The 13038-nt window shown below is 43.7% G+C and overlaps 1 non-coding gene across 1 annotated transcript in view; it reads left to right on the plus strand.

The window, feature by feature from the left end:
- The first annotated feature begins 5928 nt into the window (after positions 1–5928).
- The window catches only part of LOC128684217 (uncharacterized), a 182254-nt gene continuing 175144 nt past the window's right edge, over positions 5929–13038 (plus strand). Inside the window, exon 1 of the transcript XR_011393174.1 lies at positions 5929–6621. This is a non-coding gene — a transcript (uncharacterized protein). The remainder of the gene's footprint in view (positions 6622–13038) is intronic.

Raw genomic sequence — 13038 nt, forward strand, 5'->3', positions numbered from 1 at the left:
CATAACAGTGTCCTCCGTCGAAGACACCGCGAGTCTCCAAGTGGACATCAACCAAACCTTCAAATGGGCTGCAAAAAACAATATGAAGTTCAGTGAAGAGAAATTTCAATTACTCCGCCATGGAAATGAAAACTGGATCGGTATATGAAACAAATTCCAATCACACAATAGAGCGAAAAACTAATGTGAAGGACCTAGGAGTGATAATGTCAGAGGATCTCACTTTCAAAGATCACAACAATGTATCTACCACAGCTGCTAGGAAAATGACATGATGGATAATGAGAACCTTAAAAACTATAGATGTCCAGCCCATGACGATTCTCTTCAAATCGCTTGTTCTCTCTAGGCTGGAATATTACTGTACACTAACGGCCCCTTTCAAGGCAAGCGAAACTGCAGACATGGAGAAGTACAGAGAAATTTCACGGTACGTATAAGTACCATAAAGTACTTAAATTACTGGGAACGGTTGAAATCCCTTGATTTGTACTCCCTGGAACGCAGGCGAGAAAGGTGCATAATATATACTTGGAAAATCCTAGAGGGACTAGTCTCAAATCTGCACACAAAAGTCACTCCCTATGAAAGCAAAAGACTCAGCAGGAGATGCAACATTCCCCCAATGAAAAGCAGGGGTGCCACGAGTACACTAAGAGAAAACAGAGTAAGTGTCCGGGGCCTAAGACTGTTCAACTGCCTCCCAGCATGCATAAGAGGGATTACCAATAGACCCCTGGCTATCTTCAAGGCGCTGGACAGGCAGCTAAAGTCAGCACCTGATCAGGCCGGGCTGTGGCTCGTACGTCGGCTTGCATGCGTCCAGCATTAACAGCCTGGTTGATCAGGCACTGATCCACCACGAGGCCTGGTCACAAACCTGGCCGCGGGGGCGTTCATCCCGAAACCCTCTCCAGGTATACCTCACAGTGTATGCCGCAGTCATGTTGCTTCTGGTTTAGTCTTTAACCGTCAAGTTCACGAGAGTTCCTTTATTTTTGCAAACTTTTAAGACTTTTTTTTATCATGTATTTGTGTGTGTGTGTGTGTACTCACCTAGTTGTACTCACCTAGTTAAGGTTGCACGGGTCGAGTCCGAGCTCCTGGCCCCGCCTCTTCACTGGTCGCTACTAGGTCACTCTCCCTGAACCGTGAGCTTTATCATACCTCTGCTTAAAGCTATGTATGGATCCTGCCTCCACTACATCGCTTCCCAAACTATTCCACTTACTGACTACTCTGTGGCTGAAGAAATACTTCCTAACATCCCTGTGATTCATCTGTGACTTCAACTTCCAACTGTGTCCCCTTGTTACTGTGTCCCATCTCTGGAACATCCTGTCTTTGTCCACCTTGTTAATTCCTCTCAGTATTTTATATGTCGTTATCATGTCCCCCCTATCTCTCCTGTCCTCCAGTGTCGTCAGGTTGATTTCCCTTAACCTCTCCTCGTAGGACATACCTCTTAGCTCTGGGACTAGTCTTTCTCTAGTTTCTTTACGTGCTTGGCTAGATGTGGGTTCCAAACTGGTGCCGCATACTCCAATATGGGCCTAACGTACACGGTGTACAGGGTCCTGAACGATTCCTTATTAAGGTGTCGGAATGCTGTTCTGAGGTTTGCTAGGCGCCCATATGCTGCAGCCGTTATTTGGTTGATGTGCGCTTCAGGAGATGCGCCTGGTGTTATACTCACCCCAAAATCTTTTTCCTTGAGTGAGGTTTGTGGTCTCTGGCTCCCTAGACTGTACTCCGTCTGCAGTCTTCTTTGCCCTTCCCCAATCTTCATGACTTTGCACTTGGTGGGATTGAACTCCAGGAGCCAATTGTTGGACCAGGTCTGCAGCCTGTCCAGATCCCTTTGTAGTTCTGCCTGGTCTTCGATCGAGTGAATTCTTCTCATCAACTTCACGTCATCTGCAAACAGGGACACCTCAGAGTCTATTCCTTCCGTCATTTCGTTCACAAATACCAGAAACAGCACTGGTCCTAGGACTTACCCCTTGCACCTCTGACACCTCGCCACGTACCATGACTCGCTGCTGTCTTCCTGACAAGTATTCCCTGATCCATTGTAGTGCCTTCCCTGTTATCCCTGCTTGGTCCTCCAGTTTTTGCACTAATCTTTTGTGTGGAACTGTGTCAAACGCCTTCTTGCAGTCCAAGAATATGCAGTCCACCCACCCCTCTCTCTCTTGTCTTACTGCTGTCACCATGTCATAGAACTCCAGTAGGTTTGTGACACAGGATTTCCCGTCCCTGAAACCATGTTGGCTGCTGTTGATGAGATCGTTCCTTTCTAGGTGTTCCACCATTTTCCTCCTGATAATCTTCTCCGTGATTTTGCATACTATACATGTCAGTGACACTGGTCTGTAATTTAGTGCTTCATGTCTGTCTCCTTTTTTAAAGATTGGGACTACATTTGCTGTCTTCCATGCCTCAGGCAATCTCCATGTTTCGATAGATGTATTGAATATTGTTGTTAGGGGTACACACAGCGCCTCTGCTCCCTCTCTCAGGACCCATGGGGAGATGTTATCTGGCCCCATTGCCTTTGAGGTATCTAGCTCACTCAGAAGCCTCTTCACTTCTTCCTCGGTTGTGTGCACTGTGTCCAGCAATTGGTGGTGTGTCCCACCTCTCCGTCTTTCTGGGGCCCCTTCTGTCTCCTCTGTGAACACTTCTTTGAATCTCTTGTTCCTCAAATACTTCACGGTCATTTCTTGTTGTCTCTCCTTCCTTCCTTAGCCTGATTACCTGGTCCTTGATTGTTGTTTTCCTCCTGATGTGGCCGTATAACAGCTTCGGGTCAGATTTGGCTTTCGCTGCTATGACGTTTTCATATTGTCGTTGAGCCTCCCTTCTTATCTGTGCACATTCGTTTCTGGCTCTACGACTGCTCTCCTTATTCTCCTGGGTCCTTTGCCTTCTATATTTCTTCCATTCCCTAGAACACTTGGTTTTTGCCTCCCTGCACCTTTGGGTGAACCATGGGCTCATCCTGGCTTTTTCATTATTCCTGTGTGTGTGTGTGTGTGTGTGTGTGTGTGTGTGTGTGTGTGTGTGTGTGTGTGTGTGTGTGTAACTGCCCAATTGTATTCATCTGTTTAGAATTACCGGAGCAGAGCTAACTTAGGATATCATATAATGTTACGAATGTTCCAGTGGTTGTACCACATTACTCCCTCCTGAATTCCATTCTAACATTTTAACTATTAGTGAATAAGTTTTTCTAATATTCTCTCGGCATCACTTTTCTGATGTTATAAGTGTGGCCTCTTCTTGTCCCTGATTCTATATCTACTGATTCATAATTATTATAATAGGTAAAGTTATCCTGTTGGCTCACTTCCTCCTATCAGTGCTTTCACTTTTATATTTATTAGCTCCAGTAACCCTCTTGTTGAATGTGTTTGAGAGAGAGAGAGAGAGAGAGAGAGAGAGAGAGAGAGAGAGAGAGAGAGAGAGAGAGAGAGAGAGAGAGAGAGCAATAAGTTTTGGTTGAATGGCCCAGGTTTCAGCTCTTAAAACTTCCTCATAATCAAGCACCAGCGGGTTCATTAATTTCTAGCCTTGTGGGCCCTAGACACGTATTATTATTGTTTTAAATATTTTTAACAATGTAAATTTCATTTTCTGATCGTTGCTAGACTAAAGAAATATCTTCTTATGTCCTTGTAACTCGTTATCATCTTTAACTTAATCTATTATTATTACTCTACACAAATAACCCGCACATAAGAGAATGACTTTTCGGTCCGACTTGGACTATTAGCTAACCTCTTTATTATTATTATTATTATTATTATTATTATTATTATTATTATTACTATTATGGAGCAGAAGCTTTCAACCATAGGGCTCATATAGGACCTAGAGAATGAAAGATAACTAGGTTCGATCCAACGAGACAACAGGTTAAATTCATTGGACCAAGAACCCTTCACCGGTACCATGGGATTTCCCGAGAGGTTCGCTATTCACTTCCACCCTTATCAAGTTATCCACGGATGTATCTTATACGCCACGATCATGTCTAACCTCACCCTTCAATTTCTAAATGTCATCTGATTAGGTTCTTTTAGTCTCATTAATATCATAACCTTGCAACTGATGTTGAATTTCAGTAGGTACTTGACTATACCTGAATTTATTCATGCTTTATAAGTTAGCCCTATCATATCTATCGTTTTAACATCATTATAAAGTTGAACAAGACACATGTGAAACACTTTGTTGGGGGGGCGTTGACCCCCGGAACACCCAGGTAGACTCCAGATAGGTAGGTAGACGTATCGCATGTCCAACAGGTTTCTCCAGTCGACTACGGGCGCATGTAACACTGCAGACAGAAGTAGAGAGGTAATATTAGAGTGATCAGTCCCCTTAGCCTTGATAGAAGGGACTGACCAATCTTTCCACTTGTTGTTCTCATTATTTTCACATCTGCAGACCAAGGCACATGAGGCTCTTCCTCTCCTTGCATGTCATTCACACATACCTGGAACAGTACCCGAGTACTGATCGTTGTGCATCACACCTGACACTACCTCATGGAAGCTCACTCTAATCCATTATAATATCTTTCCTATTATCCCCAACTATAAATTTGGTTTATGTATTATTTACTATTGGGACAAATTTTCTGTAAACTACAGTGTAAATATTTGTTGTAGAGTCCTAGAATAAACACAGTCATAAAGCTAAGGTAACTCCGTCAGATAATTTATCGTCCTTAAGTGCGTACTGATTGACATCCATGAAGTTGTTTCTCACCAGGTACTCCATCACTGTTATCTACCCCACTTTAGGGCGAATGTCAAGGATATCAGCTTGTGGTACATGTTGCGTGGTTGGTCCCTTGCTGCAAGCTTTGTACTACATTCATTGTTTTCTATCTTACTGCACACGTGTGTGTGTGTGTGTGTGTGTGTGTGTGTGTGTGTGTGTGTGTGTGTGTGTGCGCGTGTGTGTGTGTGTGTATGTGTGTGTGTTAGTTACCATTTTGTCCTAGGCACATGTCGATTAGACACTAGGCCTGTTGTATATGAGTACGTGTGTGTGTGTGTGTGTGTGTGTATGTGTGTGTGTGCGTGGTGTGTGTGTGTGTGTGGTGTGGTGTGTGTGGTGTGTGTGCGTGGTGTGTGTGTGGTGTGTGTGGTGTGTGTGGTGTGTGTGTGGTGTGTGTGTGGTGTGTGTGGTGTGTGTGTGGTATGTGTGTGTGGTGTGTATGTGGTGTGTATGTGGTGTGTGTGTGGTGTGTGTGTGGTGTGTGTGTGGTGTGTGTGTGTGGTTTGTGTGTGGTGTGTGTGTGGTGTGTGTATGAGTGTGTGTGAGTGTGTGTGTGTGTGAGTGTGTGTGAGTGTGTGTGGTGTGTGGTGTGTGTGGTGTGTGTGAGTGTGTGGTGTGTGTGTGTGTGTGGTGTGGGTGTGTGTGGTGTGTGTGGTGTGTGTGTGGTGTGTGTGTGGTGTGTGTGTGTGGTTTCTGTGTGGTGTGTGTGTGGTGTGTGTGTGGTGTGTGTATGAGTGTGTGTGTGTGTGAGTGTGTGTGAGTGTGTGTGGTGTGTGGTGTGTGTGGTGTGTGTGAGTGTGTGGTGTGTGTGTGTGGTGTGTGTGGTGTGTGTGTGTGTGTGTGTGTGGTGTGTGTGTTTGTGTGTGTGTGTGTGTGCGTGCGTGTGCGTGTGTGTGTGTGTGTGTGTGTGTGTGTGTGTGTGTGTGTGTGTGTGTGTGTGTGTGTGTGTGTGTGTACGTGCGTGCGCGTGCGCTTGTTTATGAAGTGCCCCAGAGCGAGCGTGTTGGCTGTTGTTGTGTGGATGCTAGGCCCTGCACTGAGCGTACTGGCTCCGGCATGCACTGCCTGCATACTTGAGGTTCGTCATTCATTGTACTCGCTCTCCGAGCTGATTCCCCTCCCTCAAGATGTCTTGGTCCCGCTATACCTCGATGACTCCAACACTGTCTCTATACCCGCTACTGGCAGCTAGAAGGTAGTAGACGAAATGGAGAGCGAGTTTCAGGTTGTATCACTGTTGCCAAGTGCCAGACTAAATTGGATCACACAAAGGTTACCGATTTTCAGAGGGCGCATGAGCGGGGGCGAGAAAGTGTGGTAGTGGGGGAGAGAGAGGCTGGGTGGGGTGTGGGGGTCTACACGTGTCGTCGCCCCCCACTCCCACTCCGCCCTGGCTGCTCCCTCTCACCCACCCCAACGCACGAAATTACTTGCACGTGTGATACTCTGCCCCGCTCCGTCTGCAGGGAAGCCCGCCATCACTCAGGCGGGGGAGGTGGGGGCAAGACACGTGTGTCCCCCATTGTCTTGGCCTTCCCCACATCTGCTCTTGCCAGTACACACGAGGCAGCGGCCTCGCGCTGGTGATTCCGGAGGGACACACAGCTACATTTTCGTCAGAAAAAAATGTGTTTTGACGCGGTTGTTAGTGATGGTCCGTCCAGTGCTGGTGCTGCTCACTCCTTAAGAAGTTAAGCCTTCCCGTGTGGACAGATGGATACTGGGGACAGCTGGTGACCCATGGGAGGTCACGGCGGCACCAGCTTTCACGTTACTGGTGCTAAATTCTTTAGCATTCCTGCAGGCACACTTGAGTATTCATCAATTGTAATCATCTACAGTTTTGTTTATGTACAGATTTAACAGCCTATGTCTGTCGTTACGGTCACCCACGATCCTCCTTATGTTCCTACTTTGTTTATATTTCCTTGTGGACCTACAGTAACATAACTAAACTATGTTTGTCGACTTTAAAACAGTTGCTTACAATCTTCTTTATGTGCTTACCGAATGTTCCTGGGAGTTTATTTAATTCTTCGCAGTAAAGCATTCAGCATATTACAGCCTCATTCAAATTATATACACCGAGTTATAAACCTTGGTAACTGATTCCCACAAGGGGTTTAAATAAACAACAACACGTGAGCAAACATTAGGACATTACAGAATGTTTCGATCCCAAGGACACTGATCACTTGTAATCATGGTTTGCTTAAGTGTCTCTCAGTGCATATAAGAGATACATATCTTTCCTAGAGTACTTTCACTAAGAGTTTACTTTATTATCTATATGCTGGGAGTATACATCCCTACTTTTAGGACTAAAGAATCCTAGACTGGTGATTTACAGGTGACACGGAGCCTTAATGATCGTCTCATAGTCGATAGGCTGTTAACCACTGAACCAGTTAACCTTGTCATTTTACCACTCTGTAGACAGACAATAACTCAAAACGTTCAGACTCACAGCCTTTCAGTACACAGGTTAGATTCAGTAAGATTCGCCAGGAAACAGGACAAATGTTTCCTGAAGCAGGTCCTAGTCATATGATACCCTGCGTCAGGTCTTGGTCAGGTGACCGAGGCCTACTGGCGCCCCCATACACCCTTTTAGAAATAAAGATTATAAAAAGGGCGGTATACATAATGCAATAAATAATAACTCGAAGTTTATTATGTGAGTATATTGTTAAATTCGCCCCTACACCGCCTAAACCTGAAAGGTATTATTCCTACCAACCATTGGTAGTTAAAATTTGAATCTGATCGGATGAGGCGTTCCTAAGTTATAGAACATTGGAGTATGAAAAAATCAAGGAACCAGAGAATATGACCAATATTTTGTCTCTTTATCTATGAATGCGTAACCTTCGCAGGGGAGCGTTGATGCCAGTGAAGGGCACTTGATCCTAGGAAATGGGGTATTCTTCAGTTCCTTAGATCAAACGTTATTTCTGCCTATTCCTCAGGCACTATATGGCCCCCATGAATGTAATAACAAACACACACACACACACGTCAACATCCATAAACAACACACACATACACACACACACCGACATCCATAAACTGACTGGTAAATACACAAACACACACACACACACACACACACACACACATCGATATCCATAAACTGACAGGTAAACATGCACAAAATAGCAAAAATGAGAAGAGAGGGAGGAGAAAAACTCAAGAGTAAAGCGAGTGATAAAAATGAGAGATAAATTGTGGAAGCAGAGATGAATTTATTAGACAACTGCCACGTTCCTCTCCCCGACCCTCACACCCTCCCTGTAACCCGCCGGGTAAAGGGCTTTAAACCACCTTCATCATTCCCACTCTTCCTCCCTCTCACAGCTTCCCTCTCTACCTCCCTCACACTCCTCCCTGGAATTACTTTGAAAGAAACGATAATACTTATTTTGGCATCATGTAAGTTAATACTTTGTTTATAAAGCAATACTTTATAAACAAAGAAATCAATAACAATGTCACTGACTTGATCGACAAGTCAGAGTGACTGACCAGTCAGTGACTGATAAGAGTCATGCAGCTTGTCAAGTTAAATAACTCTTCATAACAAATATTATATTTACGATTTACGCGGAGCACTAAACCCGTGTGGAAGCTTGGTCCTCCCTCTACAAGACTTACAGGTATAACCCATTATTATTATTATTATTATTATTATTATTATTATTCCCCTCAAGGAAGGCTCCTTGACGCTGGTGAGGGGCTCTTGATCTAGGGAATTGGATCTGTGCTCCAGTTCCCTGAATTAAGCCTGAATGCCTTCCATCCCCCCATAGGCGCTGTATACTCCTACGGGTTTAGTGCTTCCCCCTTGATTATAATAATAATAATAATAATTATTATTATTATCAGTATCTGGGTATTTTGAGTGTAGACGTTCCGCCATCTAGTGGCTTTATCAGTGCTGTCAACTTGGATCAAAGAGGAGAGTAGTTCAAATTCCTTGGATCAAGAGTCACTTCCACTAGACGAGGATTACTAATTTTGATTTTGAGAGAGGTATCCCCCTCCCACATCCCCCACAATCCCGTACCTTCCAACACTCCAATATCCACACCCTCCCACATCCCCACATTCCCACGCCTTCCCACACTCTTCCACACCCACACCCTCCCAATACCCTTCCCCACACTGTCATAATCCCACACCCTCCCACACTCTCCCATCTGTGAGAGTATAAACTGAAACCATCCCCTGTAGAGGTGTCAGAGAGAACAGAACAGCACACTGCTGGTATATCCAGTTTTAGAAGAAAACAAAGCGAGCTTGTGGAGTGTAGGAGGCTCCTGCCTCAGATGTCAACACCTACCTCGTGTATCTCGCACGCGGCCTTGACGGCGTGGGAGAGACTGTGAGGGCGTGTAAAGGAATGTAAGGGCGTGGGAGGAGGGTATGAGGGTGTGGGAATGTGTGAGGGCGTGTGAAAGAGGGTATGAGGGAGTGTGGGAGGAGGGTATGAGGGCGTGGGAGGGGTTGTGGTGCCATGGGGCTTGGGATGTTTGTGATGGCGTGGGAGGAAGGTGTAGGAGCGTGGAACTTACGTGAGAGTTAAGTGAGATTGCAAGCCACAAGCATCCATGCCATACATATCTCTATTGTTGTAAGTAATACGTATCTATGTAATTTATATGTTTATATATATCACATTATCTGTTTATTTGAGGCATATGTATGTCGTAAGTTATATGTATTACTAATTCATGTGTATAAGTTATATGTATATTTCATAAACCATGTCTATGTAAGTTATATATTATTATTATTATTATTATTATTATTATTATTATTATTATTATTATTATTATTATTATTATTATTATTATTCATGTTGAAGAGCTAATTAAGTCATATGTAAGTACTTCTCTATATGTTGTATGTAGCTCTATGCCAGTCGTGTGTATTTCTGTAAACATCTTTTAGTCATCTGCAGGAAACATTTAATTTGTAAACACTGTAGGGAAACACGATGCGTATATGCACAGGGTTGAATTCAGCTTTAAAATCTACAGCTAATCGTCTATTAGACAACATCACAAGTTTTGATAAATTCACAGCCTGTGAAATCACTAAGAACAATATCTGTGCTACAAAGGACTACCTACCACTAGAAGGGATACAGATTTCTGTCCGTAGCCATGAGGTATACTAAAAAGTTTGTTAGGTTAATATCTGATGAACTCCATACCTATCTAATGGGTGGTGGTCAAAAGATAACAGAGGCATTTAATAGGTTCAGGGACTGGCTGCAGAGTTTTGACAGCTAAACATGTTACAGTGGTAATGAACTATCTACATGCTTATATCTAGTTACAGTCGTAATAAGTTATTTATGCATACCAACAAAACAGTAGTAAAAAAAGTGTGTTACCCACAGGTTGCTGGAGTGACATTCGGAGCATCCAAGTTACAACGATTGAAAGATTTCCAATAAAATATCCTAGTGTTTGCTTTTGTGTCCTTTTCAAACAAGACAGCCCGATCCTATACACACTTATCATAGTCAAACTGAACTAAGGGGAAAAAATATTTATAATTAAGAAATGTCAGCACATCACAAATATTCCCTCCCTTCACTCCCCTTTCCGTCTCTTGTGCCACTTACACTACTCCTACTATCCTTGTATTACTGAACGACAGGAAACAGGAAAAGCTGAATAAGAATTTATTCTTCAACATCAGTTCCAATTTCAGAGATTAAGAATCTAGCAAAATAAAAAAAGACTAAAATTCTTTTCAGACTTAATATCATGAGGTCAAGTCTTTCTTGTTTTTTTTTTACGATTTACGCAAAATTCATACACATATAATACTTAATTGAAAAATAAAAACCTAGTCTCTTCAAAAAAGTCACTTATAAGTCTAGATGTGGACTATTTTTACAACAGTATCTGTGGAAGATGTCATAAATTTCCTGTCAACGTATCTTTAAACAGAGCCAACTGGCTATGTCCATCAGGATATTCGCACTCACTGACTGTGTAACAACGAATATCGTGTCATTGAACACTGAATGCTACGAGGAAAAAACTCCAGTTGCAACATGGGAGCAAGAGATAGTGTATCAAAAAATGCAGAATGTCCATACCACAACAGATGACTCGAAACTATCTAGTCACCCACATGGTGCTAAGCCAGACCCATCCCCCAGTCATAGCACTAATACCCACAGTGCTGGTGCTGGTCCAGGCTCCCCCAGTCATAGCACTAATACCCACAGTCAGTGCTGGTGCTGGCCCAGGCTCCCCCAGTCACAGCACTAATACCCACAGTGCTGGTGCTGGCCCAGGCCCAGCCGCTGACCCAGACCCAGCCCCAGCCCCCAGCCCCAGTGCCGACCCAGACCCAGCCCCCAGCCTTACTGCCAGCCCAGACTCTCCTAGGGACACTACCAAAACCACCACAAAAACAGTAAATATACAACCATCTAAAACCGTAAATATACAACCATCATTGCACAAGACCGTGGCCCACAGTACAGATGTTGGAGAGGAGTCTCCTCCTTCTTCCTCTACTGGGGAAAGTAGATGGAATCCAGGACGGGGTGGCCCTGGCTTGGATACTGAGGATTACAGTGCAGTCCCAGAACCTGCAGAAATTGACAACACACCTCCCAAAAATTCTCAACCAAAGGTGAATTTGTGCAAATATTATGCTTGGGGCATCTGTAAGCATGGAATAACAGGGGAAAAAAATGGGACATGCAACTTTGACCATCCCAAAAAATGTAGCGACCTCCTGTCTAAAGGAGTGTGTCGTTCTTCTTTCTGTACTTTCTTTCACCCAAAAATGTGCCACTCCTCGGTCCTCCAGAAGCAGTGTTACAACATCGAGTGCTGTATAGTCCTTGTGGCTTAGCGCTTCTTTTTGATTATAATAATAATAATACAACATCGAGTGCCCTGCATACCATCTAAAAGGGACCAGGAGGCACAGACCCCACAAGACAAACAATAGTAGCTACGACAACCCAACTCCAGGTGATTTTTTAGTGGCAGGAAACGAAAAAAGAAAATGGAAGGAAATAACAAAAATAGTTCACCACCTTGGAGCCTTGTTGGACTGGAGGCGCAGCCAGTGGCCACCCATGGCTCTCCAGAATTACAACTACTGATGCCAATAACAAAATCCCCCCAACAAACACAGAATACAACCTTGTTCATATTTGCTAATATACAGGGCCTTAAGCCATCCACCAACAACAAAATACCTTTTATCAGTGGACTTCTAGAGGAGTCTAATGCAATGTTTGCAGCCTTCACAGAGACTCACACAAAAGATCACTTTGACAGTGAAATATGGATAAGTGGTTACAACCTTTTTAGATGCGACAGAAAAAACAGGCAACAAGGGGATGTTGGCCTGTATGTCAAAGAGTCCCTTATCTGCACGGAGTTGCTGAACACCACAAATGAGGTAGTTGAAGTTCTATCAATAAAGATCGAGAACCAAAACCTAGTCATTGTGGTTGTATACAAGCCACCAGATGCAACCTCACAACAGTTCAAGGAACAGCTACTGAAAATTGATTACTGTTTGGAAAACCTTCCAGCTCCATCCCCAAACATCTTACTGCTTGGTGATTTCAACCTAAGGCATACAAAATGGAAGAATGTAGCAAATAATGTTATAGCTGAAACAATCCCCGGAGGTAGCGCAGATGAAAGGTCACACACACATGAGCTACTAAGTCTCTGCGAAAAACACACCTTATCTTCACAAATAATGAGGACCTGATAAGAGACATAAGAATATCAAAAACAACTAATTCCGATCACAATCTAATCGAAGTCCAGACATACATCAGCAGAATGCATGTACCTGTGAAGGTGTCTTCACAAAATACAACTTCAACAACAAGAACATCAACTGGGACCAGGTAAACCATGTCCTAAACGAAACATGTTGGGAAGATGTCTTAAATGACATAGATCCAAACCAGTGCCTTGAAAGGATCAACTTCCTGGTAGCCGAAGCATGTTCTAGGCATATTCCCCTAAGAAAGAAGAAGAGCAGGAGTAAACTGTAGAGAAAAAGACGCTCCCTCTACAGAAGACGACGAAGAGTCACTGAGCTCCTCAGGAGTGCTAGAATATCTGATACACGAAAGGAGGCGCTGACCAGGGAAGTGGAAACTATTGAACTTAAGCTAAATGACTCTTACAGGAACCAGGAGAGGCAGGAGGAGCTTAAAGCTATTTGTGAAATTGAAAG

This window comes from Cherax quadricarinatus, chromosome 4 (assembly GCF_038502225.1).
Source record: "Cherax quadricarinatus isolate ZL_2023a chromosome 4, ASM3850222v1, whole genome shotgun sequence".
In the NCBI taxonomy this organism is placed as follows: domain Eukaryota; kingdom Metazoa; phylum Arthropoda; class Malacostraca; order Decapoda; family Parastacidae; genus Cherax; species Cherax quadricarinatus.